Here is a 16,569-nt window from a genome sequence, read left to right on the forward strand (position 1 = left end):
TTGCTTTTGGGTCTTTCTTTACAGCTGCCACAATGTTTCTGTCATCAACTGCAGATGTTTTCCTTGATCTACCCGCTTGAGGCATGTTACTTAGTCCACCAGTGGTTTCTTTCTTCCTCAGGAGATTCCCAATGGTTGTACTTGCTATTGCCAGTGTTTGTGCAATGGTTTGATTGATTTTTTTATCTTCTCTCAGCTTCACAATTGCTCGTTTTTCACCCATAAACACCTCTCTGGTTTACATGTTGGTTACACGTCTAACTAACTATAAATGCAGTCTGCACGGGTCTGAAACTGAGCGCAGACATTCAGTGCTATTTATTGTTTGAATAATCAATTAATAGGACACACCAGGGCAAAAAACACACCTGTCAGTCACATGTTCCAATACTTTTGGTAACATGAAAAATGGGTGGGTTCAAACAAAAGGTGCTATCTTCTAAATTGTGTATCAGATCCAGATTAAAATACCTGTAAATAAAAACTGAAATGTTAATCTCTCATATTTATATTTTGATGTCAAACCCAAATGTTTTCAGTCTACAGCAAAAATAAAGGAATTGGTCTTACTGTTCAAATACTTTTGGAGGGCACTGTATATATGTGCCACTGTGGGGAAGTCGTGGCCTAATGGTTAGAGAGTCGGACTCGTAATCGAAAGGTTGCGGGTTCGAGTCCCCGGCCGGCAGGAATTGTAGGTGGGGGGAGTGAATGTCCAGCGCTCTCTCCACCCTCAATACCACGACTGAGGTGCCCTTGAGCACCGAACCCCCAATTGCTCCCCGGGCGCTGCAGCATGGCTGCCCACTGCTCCGGGTGTGTGTTCACGGTGTGTGTGTGCATTTGTTCACTACTCACTGCTGTGTGTGTGCACTTGGATGGGTTAAACGCAGAGCACCAATTTCGAGTATGGGTCACCATACTTGACAATACGTCACGACTTCGACTTTGACTTTGATATAAATATAAAATAAGGGTTTAATGGTAAAATAATTTCAATCAAATTTGTATGACTGCAACATAATTATATGTATTTTAAACTTGAAAGTATTTGTTTATCATTGCAGTATTGTGGGGATGGCTGTTTGTGTATTTAAACTTTTCGTAATGAACTCAATTCACAAAAGCACATGAATAAATAATATAATTAATAATTAATTCTCATTACTGCAATGCAACACAATGTTATTCTCATTTCTCATTACTATATGTATATAATCAGCATTAGAATGACTTCTGAAGGATCATGTAACACTGAAGACTAGAGTAATGATGCTGAAAATTCAGCTTTGCATCACAGGAATAAATTACTTTAAAAAAAAAAACGCTCAAATAGAAAATACTTATTTCAAATTTAAATAATATTTCTGTCTTTACTACAAATCAATTCAGTCCTTGGTGAGCATAAGAGACTTCATTAAAAACTTTTAAAAATCTAATTTTTTTGTAATGTCAAGTGTCACATGCAGGTGCAGCAGGAATCAGTTCTCAGATCAGTTCTAAGACATTCACAGCATGGCTCTATTTGGCCTTGTGTTTGCATGTTAAGGTAGTGAAATGAGCCGCACACATCAGCCTCCTCAGACGAGCTAATAGCACGTGTGGGTTCACCACTTCCCTCGTCAACATCTACAGCTCTGTAATTAAATAAAAATAGTTTTCCAGGCATTTACAGCAATATTTATTCGCTCAGTGATTTTTACCAGGTCCTCGCATGTATCCGGCAAACCGCATTGCTCTCACCAGATACGTCATTATGACTTTTTCAGTATGGTCTATTGTTTCTTGCCATGTCTCTTGTGTATGTGTGTGTTTGTGTGTGTGTGAGCCTATCACTGCCTCAGCATCTGTCCCTGTATATTGCTGATAAGAAGCGCCCTCCTCAGCCAAGTGTGGGAGAAACCATGGCAACGGTCCAGCCTGGTGTTGACATCATGGTGCGTTAAATATAACGTTTTGCCACACAACCAGTCATTCAGCCATTTTAGTCAGTCTGCTTTTCTATAAATACACCCTTTTCTCCTCCCAACTGTAGCTCAGGCTGTTCAGACTGGATGGGGAGAGGAAAAGAATAGTGTGTGTGTGTGTGTGTGTGTGTGTGTGTGTGTGTGTGGGTTTATGAGACAGCCATTACAAATTTGCAAGGACACTCATGTTTCACACGAGCACATTTATGTTTATAAAACAGACTGCAGTGCTGTGGTTTAAATGCTCACATATTACTGAGGCCAGATGTGTGTAGTGTTTGTTGTATCTTGCACTATTAGATTAATCGACGTCAATATACACGTAATAAAAGAGTGAGGGGTGTTTGAGAGAGACAGAAGGAGAACATGATAGACAGAGGACGAAAACAAGAGGGACAGAGGCGTAACAGATCAAAATAATGGTTTGTTTTTACAGCACATTGTTTTAATGGGGTTCAGCTGGGGACGTTTAGAAGTGTTTACGTTCAAACAGCAGCAGAATACGGCTGTCAGTACCGTTTTAGAATTCTAAATATGTTGTGTTCACACACAGATCAGTTTTAAACTAGAGTGACAACCGCATTCTGTGACATCACAACTGAACTGGCTTTGTTTACTTTAGTGTTTACTTTGGTTACTATGGTTACAGCGGTTGGTTAATACAGTTGTGTGAGGTCATAATTGGCTGATATCACTGCATATAAGCAATTCAAATAACATTTGTATTTGATTCTTTCATTCAAATTTAATTCTGATTCCAATTCAAGTGCTCCAAAGCAACAGATAAACCAATATTAAAAATGGAAAATGCATAAATATCATTTCTCTTACACAGTAGGCTTAAAACTTCCAAAATTGAATAAATATAATTTCTCTCGCACAGTAGAATTAAACATTTCTAACGCTGGATTTATCACGGTTATGATGTATGCTTAACTGTATAATCCATTATTGCTACACCTCGCCAAGTAATTGTGCTCACATATCTCCTTAGTTACTTCACCAGTGTTTTGAAACATATTCTGATAGATAAAACGTGTCTGGAAAAAGTGATAGAAATTAACATACTTTTCAGAAGTCTGACATTTCTGTTTAAAATATCCTTTTTATTGATCTTATGTAATAATCTAATTTTCTGAGACACTGAATTTTGTGTTTTCATTATCTGTAAGCCATAATCATCAAAATTTCAAGAAATAAAGGCTTGAAATATTTCACTCTATGTGTATAATATATGGGTTTCACTTTCTGAAATGAGTGACAAAAAATATTGACATTTCTTACGATATTCAAATTTTTTGAGATGTAAGTTACCTGTATTTACTTGTTCCTAGTTCAGTCTCATTTAAAATGCATAACTGTTTTTTTTCTTTTTCCACACCCTTGCCTGCTCTCTGTCTGTTGAACTGATTGAGATTCTCAACAAATTTGCTAAATCTTTAGGAAAGATGAGATAAAGTGCTCACTGAGCTGCCATCTCTACACTAGGAGGGAAAAATCCATTTTCTTAATCAGAATTTTTATCTTGTTTTTCAGTGAAAAATATCTAAATATCCTTAAAACAAGATAAATGTACTTAATTTAATTTACTATAATTTAACTTAATTTGATTTACTAGAATTAAGTCTGTTTTTAATACATTTTATATTATTTTTTATAAACTATACTTTTTATTATTTTGCCAGATTTGTTATACTTATTTACTTATTTATTTATAAATATTTACTTTTATTTACCCTTTTAAAAAAGCTAGATATTTTGTGGATTTTTCTTTTTTGTAGTGCAGTGTTCTTTGATGTGACATTTAACCTAAAATATTACTTTATTTGACTGTTATGACCTCATTGTTGTTAAACTGAAACTTTTCTTGAAAATATAAAAAAATAAAAATAAATTGAATACCATACAAAATCATTGTGAATACAAAGAGTACATTTGATTTAACATGGCATGTGATTTAAACAAGTTTTTTTTATTTTCTTTATCATGAACTCATTGACTGATGTAGCAGAAACTTATTGTGAGTTTCATATCTTAATTGCTTAAAAAATTAAGATATAATATGCTGATAAAGAACTTATACTTTTTTTGTTGTGTATATCTTTCATGTGACAGTCAATTGATTGTAGGCTGCAGCCTTGTGCAACTTTGTATCTAACACTCTGTTTATCATCTGATCTCTCTCTGCTGTGACTAATTATTACCATTGATCACTGAGCCTGCTGATAAGATGGCCTGAAAGCATAATAGAGGTGAGCTGGCAACAAGGCAAGTGACACTGTGTGTATTTGTGTGTGTGATCTGTGACTAACACACAGGTGTGTGCATCTATTCAGAAGCTGCACTGCACTGGAAAGCAAGGTCTTATTTGCAAGACAAAAAAGATAGTCAGCGGTGCTGTTACGCACACACATACACAATAAGCGCAGGATGAGTCAGACCGGCATTCTACTTTTACTTCCCTTCTATTTCGCCATTATTGATGCTGAAGGTTTAGAAACCATCTATATGCAGTGTCTCTCAGCGGAATGTCAAGAAGTTTGTCTTGTCAAAATGATAAAAGACCCCAAATACTGTATGTCAGGCAGGGCCAGAGGTCGCTGTGAGTAAATGTGTGTGTGTGTGTGTGTGGCACACTGTGTGACAGTAGAGCAGGGGAGAATAATGCTTGCTTTATTTAGCTCCCACTGACTTTCTGCCAAACCCACAACAGCATGGAGGTGAATGCGTACAAACACATGTGCGCACGCACACACACAAACACACACACACACACACACCATTAAATACCTTCCAGCACTTCATTAGTGCTGTGTAAACATTTGAGACATGCATTTAGCCCTTCATTTGAAGTGTTGTTGTCTTTTATTGTTTGATCACTGTTTTTCCACATGCAATTCCATCTGTGTTTGTAGAGCAGACTGTTTTTCAGTCAAACCTGTCATGTTTATGATGTGGATGTCAGGGTGATACAATATCACAATGAAGAAAAAGCCTATTTCAAAATTAGTTTGACATGATATATATTTATTTATTTATTTATTCACTCACTCGCTTACTTTGTAGAAGCCCATGCAGAAAAAGTTTTGAAAGAAAGAAAGAAAAAACAGGAAATTATGTCCTAGAGTTTTTTTTTTTGTTTGTTTGTTTTGTTTTGTTGTTTTAGACATTGAAATATTTGGTCAGGTTCTAAACTACCCAAAACATAATGATATTTATTAAGTAATAATTCACAATATTTGTAATAAATAAATACAATTAAATACATTTTAGCTTCATTTTTATTTTTTATTTTTTTATGTGTGGTATAAGGAAAGTATTTTTTTCCATTAAATTTAAACTTTTCTTAAAAAGGACATTTAAAAATAATTGTAAATAAATAAATAAGTACATACATACATAAGGATTTTCCTTTTCATTTGACACATGCTAAAATGAATTTAAAGATAAATAAATGAATAAAATAAGGGTTTTGAAAAAAAGATAATAAAAAAAGATAAATAAATTAATAAATGTAATTTTTCCTTTTCTTTATTGTGGACAATCATATTTGTCATTGATCCATAATGTAGAAACTGATGGAGGGTTTCCTCTCGTTTGTCTAACACAGCATTAACACCTTATTCTTCTGCCTGAGCCGTGCAACCTCCAATGGCCCACAGTGCTCTAGTGATGTTGCTAAAAAGGTCAGGCTAGTGCATTTTTATGTCTTCAGCCATTTCATATCTCCACTTCTAGATCCCTTTTCCCTCCTGTTGAACAAGTAAATGTGTGAATGTAAGCATTCCTTCTTTAAAAAAAAAAAAGGCTCAGTTGGCCGTAGCCGGGTACCATTTATAACCACCTCTCCAATCACTGTGGGGTTTCACAGACTGGCAGAACTGTTAATAAAAGCCTGTCAGACTGAACCTTTCAGCCCTCAGAGACGCCAAGGCTGGACTCAGATAAGAAGAAAGAGAAAAATTCCCTTTTATAGACACAGAGAAGCAAAGTGGCTTAGCGCGGAGGGTTTCAGTTAACCCTACGATATAAAGAGCAAAGAATATATGTGTGATCTGCTTATTGGAGATTTTATTTTAAAGAATTCTGAATGGGAATGTCCATGTATGTATGGAGTTCCTAGGGCTCTTGAAAAGTGACCCTTCGCATTACTGGTAGTGAAGGGGATCCCCAAAAAGATGAAAGCCTTACACAACTCTGAAATGTGACTCAAGTCTGATTTATGAGCAGGACGAGTTCTTTAAATATTTTCAAGGACCATGACGGGGGTCTTGGAAAGGGGTCTGGATCAAGGCTTGACATTTCCACTATAGGGTATTCCCCAACTTCCATTCCTACCTCCCTTTTGGCTTGTCTTATAGATCACATAATCTAGCTCAGAACAACAAGACTGTGTGCACGTGTGCTTATGTTATGTGCCAAGAATCTGGTTTGTCAGGGTCGCCTCCATATAAGGTAAATGCTTAGCTCTGCACAAGCGAATTCCTCTCGTTATTTAGCGACAAGAATGGTACTGTTCATCTGTCATTGCATCCATGACAGTTGTTGTAAATTAGCTCACGTTCCGTAAAGGTCAGTTCTCCATTCTGACACATGCCGAAATTTATGTGACCCAGCCTGAACACTCATTCTGTAATGAGTGTGGCTGGGATCCAGTGACCCAGTGTTTGTATTTGGGAAGCTTCTGTACTAAAGAGTTTGGAGGGAAATCTCCTTAAAAGCCGGTGGGAATTCCCCCGATGTTTCCACAGCTGTCTGCCGGACCACCTGGGGCTCTGCATCAGAACTGGGCAACTCCCAACAGCTGCCGATCTGTCGTTCTCAGTCCCTTGGACAACTTGACACCAGACGTTCTTTGTTTTTGCTGTATGTACACATCATGTTTCATCATGATCACATGATGCTTTAGACAATCGAACAGTTAGAGTCTGAGATATATCAAATAAGATTTGAGGGTTTCGTATGTATAGTTTAGAAGTCATGTGTAGATCTCACATGCATGTTTGGGGGCACCATGTCAATCCCAAATTAAGTTAAATCATACTCACTTTTCAGGCACAATTTTAATTGAACTTTCCATTTTATATATATATATGTGAAATATTTTGACATTTTTAAAAATAAGGTGATATTTCAAACATTGATTATTAATATTATCTGAGAGTTCTAGAAATAGCCCAAATGTTGTAAATGTGATATACTGTTTATGGGTCATTCTTACTGGAAATGCATTATCACAGTTATTATTATTGTATATTATATGTATTGCATTAATTTTGGGTATGTGTATGCCAAAAAACTGTGTATGTGACTCACTCTGTCAGATGCACTTTAGCTTTAACCTTGTGTCTTATGTCATAATCACCAATCAGTGATCCACCCTTTGAGGTTATGGAAAATTGTAAATCTTGTGACTAGCTACCTGTTTGTGTATGTGGGTGTTCCTTGTGACTTTGGACCAGATATGTGTTGTCTATCTAAGCAGCCATGTAAGGCAGAATTTTTGTCATGCCTAAAATATCTGTCTGCCTAAATCTCTGTGCAAGTAAAACCTGCCTAATAATGTTTAAATGGACAGTTCAGCCAAAAATGAAAATTCTGTCAATTACTCATCCATGTCATTCCAAACTTGTATTGTTTTCTGTCTTCCATAAACCACAAAAGAGTTTTGCATGCAATGAAAGTGAAAGATGAGCAGTGGCTGTGAAGCTACGGCTATATACGTTTTTTTTTTTTTTTTTAAATGCATTGGAATACCTGGAATACTTGGAATATAGCACACAGGTGGTCACTTTTATGATGATTTTTATCATTTTTGGAGCTTTACATCCCTTTTACGTTCATCATTCACTTTCATTGTATGGAAAATAGCAGCATGAACATTCTGCTAAACATCTCTTTTTTTGTTCCATGGAAGAAAGAAAGGTCATACAGGTTTGGAACAAGACAAATCATTTAGTCTAATTTTCCCTGATTCTGGTCTCTGTTTACGCTTTGCGGTTCGTCTCTGTTGTAAAAAGAACAGGAACTGAAAGTTCCAAAGTGGAAGGAAAAACAGAGATATAATATGATTACATCAACAAACTTGTTTACACTCCAGTCACTCTCCCTATCAATAACTTGAGACAACACACACAAGCACACACATGCTGCCACTATGTTTACTAATGTAAGCATACACGCACACACAGAAGGTGCTGTCTGTCTGGTACGACTCCACATCTGTGGCAGGAGCACATGATATTTATGAAATGGGAGTCATTATGAGGGCCAAACATCCATTAGAGCTGTAAGAGCCGCTGCGAAAGTGAACGAGGGCTCATAAAATCGAGATCAACTGAGGATTTAGCTCGGATAATAAACAGGTCTTGTTCGGGGAAATGAGTTGCTGAAATTGAAGCTCATCTTCTGAGTTTTCTTTAGAGGTTATTTTGTTATTTTCCTTTATGGGTGTGTATGTGTTGGTTCAACAGTTTGCAATTACACGCAAACACATGCACAAGCGCTTTACACTGGCTAAATCTATCTTAACAAAAGACTCATGCCTCATGGGAGAAAAGGGGGAAGCCAGAACAATCAGCCTCTGATGAGTGGGGGGCTTTTGGAGGGAGTTTACAGTAAAACGGCTCTCTGTGCCACCAGTCTGCCCACCTGCCCCTTTGTCCCCTTGGGAAAGAAAGCAAAGATAAGCCAGTAAATAATAGCTGTTTGAAGCAGGGGAGGGGTCAGGCTCGGGTCATTATCTGGACAACTGTGACTAAGGGTTATTCTGCTGATCTGAGTGCATGTGGATTGTACGATCTGGTAATGAAAAGGGGTGTGGTGATACAGTCTGCTCTAGACATACAGTCATTTCCTCTCTTGTTCATGTTCTTTCTCGGTTTTCCTACTCCTTTTATCTGTCAAAGGGCAGAACAATCCCTTTGGGAATATTTCAGAAAAGGTTTACTTACATTAAGTATTAAATAATATATTTATCAGACATTGCCTTTAAGCTACAGCTTTCTGTTATATATAATATTAGTAGTGCAGATTACTATTTTTTTCAATAACATAAAATATAAGCACTACAAGATGATTCGGTGCAACACAATACAAAAACCAAATCATTTGTCAGCCAATATTATTGCATATAGTATAACAGTGATCAGCCACAAAGACTAAACCATTAGTTTTTTTTACGGAGTATCTGTAAAAATTCAGATTTTAGGAACTGGCTAATTTTTAATTCATGAGCCCGGATGTTGAATTGAATGACAGGAAGATAAATTTACTCAATTGCTCTATATACATACTCTACTTCAGGGCTGTTCAAACTCGGTCCTGGAGGGCCGGTGTCCTGCAGAGTTTAGCTCCAACTTGCCTCAACACACCTGCATGGAAGTTTCTAGCATGCCTAGTAAGAGCTTGATTAGCTGCTTCAGGTGTGTTTGATTTGGGTTGGAGCTAAACTCTGCAGGACACCGGCCCTCCAGGACCGAGTTTGGATAGCCCTGCTCTATTTCTATAAATTAGGTTTAATACTGGGGGAAAAAAAAATAAAACGGACAGATTTTACTATAAATTGTTCTTTATATTTGTCACGAATCTGGTCCATGCTCTCCCTGTCAACCACCACTAGAGGTCACCCGTTCACCACAGTGACTTTTACACTCACAGCACATTGGACTCCATTTCCCACAATCCATTGCACAGATCACAGCTGTCACCATTCACACATCACACACACCTGATCACCATTTTCCAATCACCACCACACACCATATAAGCCTGGGACTTGCTCTTGCTCAGGGCCGAGTATTGTTTAGCATTTATCACTCCCCAAGCGATAGCTACTTTACAGAGCCTTAGCCTTAGTCTTGTCTTGTCTTGCCTTGCCTTGTTTATCTTGCCGTGTCTGACCCTGCCTTTGTTTACTGGATTTACCCCTTTGCCTCTGCCGTTTGGACTCTGTTCGCTCCCTGTTTGGATTATTGCTCTCGTCTCTGGATTATCTCTCTGCCTTGCCCCTTTGGATATTGTTCGCTGATCGTTGACCCACGCTTGCTCCACGGATTGCTCTGTCTTGCCTCCACCATACCTGTTTGCCGATGTCTGACCCTGCCTGTTTCTGACCATGTTTTGTAATAAAGCCTCGCATATGGATCCGCATGTCTCACGTCTCGTCAACCCTGTAACAGAATACTCGGCCACACAAGGATCCAGCAGCTTTTCCAGAGGACATTGGCCAGGTATGGACACTGCACGACTGTTGTTAACCCTCGAGCAGGGTTTGAGACCGCTCGAGGAATACATACAGGAGTACTTAGACCTCGCCTATTTTTCTGATCTGCCAGACTATGCACTAATAGACTTTTTTTGTGAGGGCATTAATCAGCCGCTCAAGTCTCAGTTAATCCGCGAAGGTCCCCGTTCATCTCTCAGTAAATTTATGGACTATGCTTTGCTGTGTGTGGGCTCTCCGTTCACTGTGGGTGTCGCGGAGGAACACGGCACCGCACTCACTCACAAAATGGCGGCAGCAACAGCACCCCTTCACGTCATGCCTGCCAAGCCAGGGTCTGCTCACGTCGTCGCTGTCAAGCCAGGGTCTGCTCACGTCGTCGCTGTCAAGCCAGGGTCTGCTCACGTCGTCGCTGTCAAGCCAGAGTCTGCTCACGTCGTCGCTGTCAAGCCAGAGTCTGCTCACGTCGTCGCTGTCAAGCCAGAGTCTGCTCACGTCGTCGCTGTCAAGCCAGAGTCTGCTCACGTCGTCGCTGTCAAGCCAGAGTCTGCTCACGTCGTCGCTGTCAAGCCAGAGTCTGCTCACGTCGCCGCTGTCAAGCCAGAGTCTGCTCACGTCGCCGCTGTCAAGCCAGAGTCTGCTCACGTCGCCGCTGTCAAGCCAGAGTCTGCTCACGTCGCCGCTGTCAAGCCAGAGTCTGCTCACGTCGCCGCTGTCAAGCCAGAGTCACACCACGTCTCCGCTGTCAAGCCAGAGTCACACCACGTCACAGTGCTCCAGCCAGAGTCTGTCACACCCAAGGATTCAAGGTCGGTCCTTCGAGTTCTGATATCCAGTGTGATGGACCCACCACTGATGTCGGTGCGAGTAGCTGGCATTCCCAGGGCCTCAACCTTGGCTATTACAGAGACTGTTCCCCTGACCTCAGTGCTTCCCGTTATGGCGGTTGCCATTTTGAGTGTGTGGGCTGCACACTGTGCTCCTGAGGCCTCTCCTGTCCACGAGTCTGCTCCAGTGCCTCCAGAGGTGGCGGCTTCTGCTGCAGAACCTCCCGAAGTGGTGGCACCCGTCCCTGAACTCGCTGTCTGCCCTGTCACGGCCATGGAGGCCGTTCCTGACGTCACTGTCTACCCTGTCACGGCCACGGAGGCTGTTCCTGAACTCACGGTCTGCCTTGTCACGGCCACGGAGGCCGTTCCTGACCTCATGGTCTGCCCTGTCATGGCCATGGAGGCCGTTCCTGAACTCACTGTCTGCCCTGTCACGGCCATGGAGACCGTTTCTGAACTCACTGTTTGCCCTGTCACGGTCATGAAGGCCGCCCCTGAACTCACTGTCTGTGAGCTCTCGACCTGTCCTGTCACGGCCAAAGAGGCCAACTGTGAGCTCTCGCCCTGTCCTGTCACGGCTAAAGAGGCCGTCTGTGAGCTCTCGCCCTGTCCTGTCACGGCTAAAGAGGCCGTCTGTGAGCTCTCGCCCTGTCCTGTCACGGCTAAAGAGGCCGTCTGTGAGCTCTCGCCCTGTCCTGTCACGGCTAAAGAGGCCGTCTGTGAGCTCTCGCCCTGTCCTGTCACGGCTAAAGAGGCCGTCTGTGAGCTCTCGCCCTGTCCTGTCACGGCTAAAGATGCCGTCTGTGAGCTCACGCCTTGTCCTGTCACGGCTATAAACGCAGTCTATGAATCCTCGTCCTGCCCTGCCACGCCCCCTGAGATCATGAATGCTCTCCCTGTATTGTCTGTCTCTGCTCTCCCTGTGTTGTCTGTCTCTGTTTCCCCCAGATCTCAGACTCTGCCATGGTTTCCTGCCCAGTCTGCTTCCTGGCGAGGGTCTTCTGCTCAGGTCTGGTGGTCCTCTGCCCCGCCATGGTGGTCTTCTGCTCGGGTCTGGTGGTCGTCTGCTCCGCCGTGGTGGTCTTCTACTCCGGTCTGGTGGGCTCCTGGTCCGTCTACTCCGCCCTGGTGGGCTCTAGCTCGGGTCTGGTGGTCGTCTGCCCCGCCATGGTGGTCTTCTGCTCGGGTCTGGTGGTCGTCTGCTCCGCCGTGGTGGTCTTCTACTCCGGTCTGGTGGTCATCTACTCCGCCCTGGTGGGCTCCTGGTCCGTCTGCTCCGCCCTGGTGGGCTCTTGCTCTGTCCTGGTCTCCGGTTCCGCCTGGGTGTCCTGCTCTGCCGGTTCTGCCTCAGTCCCCGGTCTTCCCACTTCCTCATGGACCTGGCCCTCCGTCCCTCCCCCTGTTCCGCCTCCGCTCCACCGCCCTCCTGGACTATATAAGAGCGTCTGGAAGCCGCTCCTTGGGGGGGGGGCTATGTCACGAATCTGGTCCATGCTCTCCCTGTCAACCACCACTAGAGGTCACCCGTTCACCACAGTGACTTTTACACTCACAGCACATTGGACTCCATTTCCCACAATCCATTGCACAGATCACAGCTGTCACCATTCACACATCACACACACCTGATCACCATTTTCCAATCACCACCACACACCATATAAGCCTGGGACTTGCTCTTGCTCAGGGCCGAGTATTGTTTAGCATTTATCACTCCCCAAGCGATAGCTACTTTACAGAGCCTTAGCCTTAGTCTTGTCTTGTCTTGCCTTGCCTTGTTTATCTTGCCGTGTCTGACCCTGCCTTTGTTTACTGGATTTACCCCTTTGCCTCTGCCGTTTGGACTCTGTTCGCTCCCTGTTTGGATTATTGCTCTCGTCTCTGGATTATCTCTCTGCCTTGCCCCTTTGGATATTGTTCGCTGATCGTTGACCCACGCTTGCTCCACGGATTGCTCTGTCTTGCCTCCACCATACCTGTTTGCCGATGTCTGACCCTGCCTGTTTCTGACCATGTTTTGTAATAAAGCCTCGCATATGGATCCGCATGTCTCACGTCTCGTCAACCCTGTAACAATATTGTTTTTAGTTACTTAAATAAACTGCCATCAAATGAAAAGTATTAAATATAATGAGATATTTAATACAAATTTTTGTTTGTGGCATTTTAAAATATTGACAACTAATACCATCTGCTGTTTCTAGAAATACCCCATAAGTTTAATGCATTATTATAAATTACACTTCGAGCAGTTTTTAAATTTGTTTGGCTTTCATTCTTTTTTATTCTAATTTCATTCAAATTAAACATCGGTAACACTTTATTTTAAGGTGTCCTTGTTACACGTTACATGTACTTACTATTATAATAACCATATATATTATGCATAATTACATGCAAATACCAAACCCTAATCCTAAACCCACCCATATAGTAAGTACATGTAGTTAATTAATGTTACTCAGTGCTTAAATGAATAATTACATTGTAAAAAGGACACCTTAAAATAAAGTGTAACCTAAACATCTAGTTACCCCAGTTCAAAGTCAATGCAAAATATTAGAAATTTACTCTTTACTCTCTAAATTTAAATGATACTCTCAATTCAGATCTAATTGGCAGACAGCCCTGTGTGTATGCAGTGACATATGACACAATTACTACAACATCTGTTGCCGGAAAATATACTTTTGCACACTGTCCTGGGATGATGGATGTATTGTGTGATTACTGAATCCTGTTGAATAATTGATAGGGCAGCGGCCAGGTCACTCGACAGTGGATGGAACTGGAGATCAGTCCGTTTCTGAGGAAATAGTGCACGCGAAGGCTAGTTGCCTCCAGTATGACGTTGGTGACCCACCGACTACTGCCCTAACCTAGCAGTTTAACTGGCCTGCTAATTACTGTGGCATTTGGGTTCGCCGTTATCACATCCCTGCGACCATTAGCCCGGAGGGGCATGTCTGAAATGACTTCTTTCATTTCATCATCTCGCTCACTTTTCCTTGACCTCCTCCGTTACATGGCCTCTCCTCCTCCTCCTCCGTCAGCCCTCCACCTCCTTCTCTGGAGAAACGATGAATAATACATCAGGCTTTACATCACCGTTTGTAAGGTGACAATGTTAGCATGTCAAGGCGCGGCATTCGATCCGGTCTTCCAATGACAAGATGGAATATGTCGGCCGGTATTGGTTTTCAGCAGGCACGGCTGAAATATTGATGAGGGCTGAGGTAGTTTTTCCACTGTGGTTAAGCTAGTCACCAGCCACTTCACCCTTTCCCCATCACTTGATATGGCCTGCCCGATCCTAGGCCACAGCCTGGCTACCGTCAACGAGAGGGAGTGAGAAAAGATACATTTTCCATCTGCTGTGAAATTAGAGCAGCTCATTATAGCAGAGTGCTATATGAGTGGGTGTGTGTGTATCCAACATTTAATTGCGTGAGAAGGTGACAATGGGAGGGATGTTTCCCTCAAGTCCACACCTGGTTTTTGGTGTTCGCGTTGGATCAATGATCAATGGGTTGGATCGGCATTCGGTGTAACCCAAATGGCACTACGAGGGATTGCTAAAACCCCTCTCAGTGGAGCAGATGACTCAGTGCAGCACTTCCTGAATAAACCATGACTCCAAACGCACATCAATAATGCAGAGAGCTACTGTAACACATACAGCTGTTAGAGCGTAAGGGTACAACTGTTGGATCTAACGTTTATCAAGTTTTCGCAGACCTAATTTAGTTCCAGGTTACACTAATATCCTGAATGAAATGCAGGCAGTAAGTGGGGCGTGCTGTGTTTTTTTCTTCTTCATGTCCTCATCATCATTTAGAGTGGGTAGCTGTCTTCAGTTCAGGTCACTTCTCGCTGCTCTCCCCTGAGTCATTTTATTTCCATTCCTCTTCTCAGTCTCCAGCATTTAATGCAAGTAGAACACTGGTTGCATCTACATTACATTCATTGTGTACGATAAGCTAACAAAGTCCAAAAAGTCATATTAAGTAGATTTATAAAGGTTTTTGTTATGTAGGGGAGCCTGGGGCAAGTTGTCACACTATTTACTTCAGTTAGTGTCTTTCAGTGGGGATTTATTTTTCAATGTCAACTTGATGCAAGTCTTGGCTACAAAAAAAAAAAAATGTTAAACATTTCTTTTAATTCCTAAGAATAATATATATGGTTTATTGAACACATTTGCAGGGCATGTTCTAACAATGAGAATCAGCTATTAAACAACCTTTGTGAAATACAATATGTGAAATAATAAAAAAAATTAAAAACAAAACAACAACAACAAAAAACAATTGTTTTGGTTTACATATATTGTTATTAACTGTGTAAAATGAGAAAACTCACTCTAGCCTGACATTTGTATTCATTTTATTTTAGAGGACAAAATTCGCAAAAATTGTGAATTTTCTTTTTGTTTTCTTACATGATTTTAGTTTTCCCAATTTATAATTTCCCAGTATAGCTTTCCTGTAGAGACCTAATGTATATTATGTTATTATACATACAGTCATGGCCAAAAATATCGTCACCCTTGGTAAATATGATCAAAGGCGGTTGTGAAAATTAATCTGCATTGTTAATCCTTTTGATCTTTTACTTAAACAATTCACAAAAATCTGACCTTTCCTTGGATAATAAGAATTTAAAATGGGGGAAGTATCATTATGAAATAAATGTTTTCCTCAAATACACGTTGGACAAAAGTATTGGCACCCCTAGAAATTATTACGAGTAAAATATATCTGAAGTATATTCCCATTCATATTCACAATTTTGAGCACTCCAGGGTGATTATGAACATGAAATTGTCCAGCCATGGCTTCCTGTTTCACAGAAATATAAATAGGAGGGGAAACAAAACCCAAATTCCCTTAATCATCCATCACAATGAGAAAAACCAAATAATATATTTCTGATGTGCAGCAAAAGATAATTGAGCTTCACAAATTAGTGAAGTGGCTTTAAGAAAAGAGCTAGAGCAGTGAAAATTCCCATTTCCACCATCAGGGCAATAATTAAGAATTTCCAATCAACATAAAATGTTACGAAACTGCCTGGAAGAGGACATGTGTCTATATCGTCCTAATGCACGGTGAGGAGGAGAATTTCAGTGGCAAAAGACTCTCCAAGGACCACAGCTGGAGAATTGCAGAAAATAGTTGAGTCTTGGGGTCAGAAAACCTTTAAAAAAAAATTGTCAAACAGCACCTACACCACCACATGTTGTTTGGGAGGGTTTCAAGAAAAATTCTCCTAGCTCATCCAAAAACAATCTCCAGCATATTTAGTTATCAGACACGACTGGAACTTTAAATGGGACTGGCTTCTATGGTCAGATGAAACTGAAAAATTTGCTTTTTAGCAGCAAACACTCAAGATAGGTTTGGTGAACAGGGATAAAAAGTACCCCATGTGTACAATGAAATATACTGCTGTATTTTTAATGTTGTGGGCCTATATTTCTGCTGGAGGTCCTGGAAATCTTGTTTAGACACATGGCATCATGGATTCTATCAAATACCAACAGATA

This window comes from Barbus barbus, assembly GCF_936440315.1.
Source record: "Barbus barbus genome assembly, chromosome: 42".
NCBI lineage: Eukaryota > Metazoa > Chordata > Actinopteri > Cypriniformes > Cyprinidae > Barbus > Barbus barbus.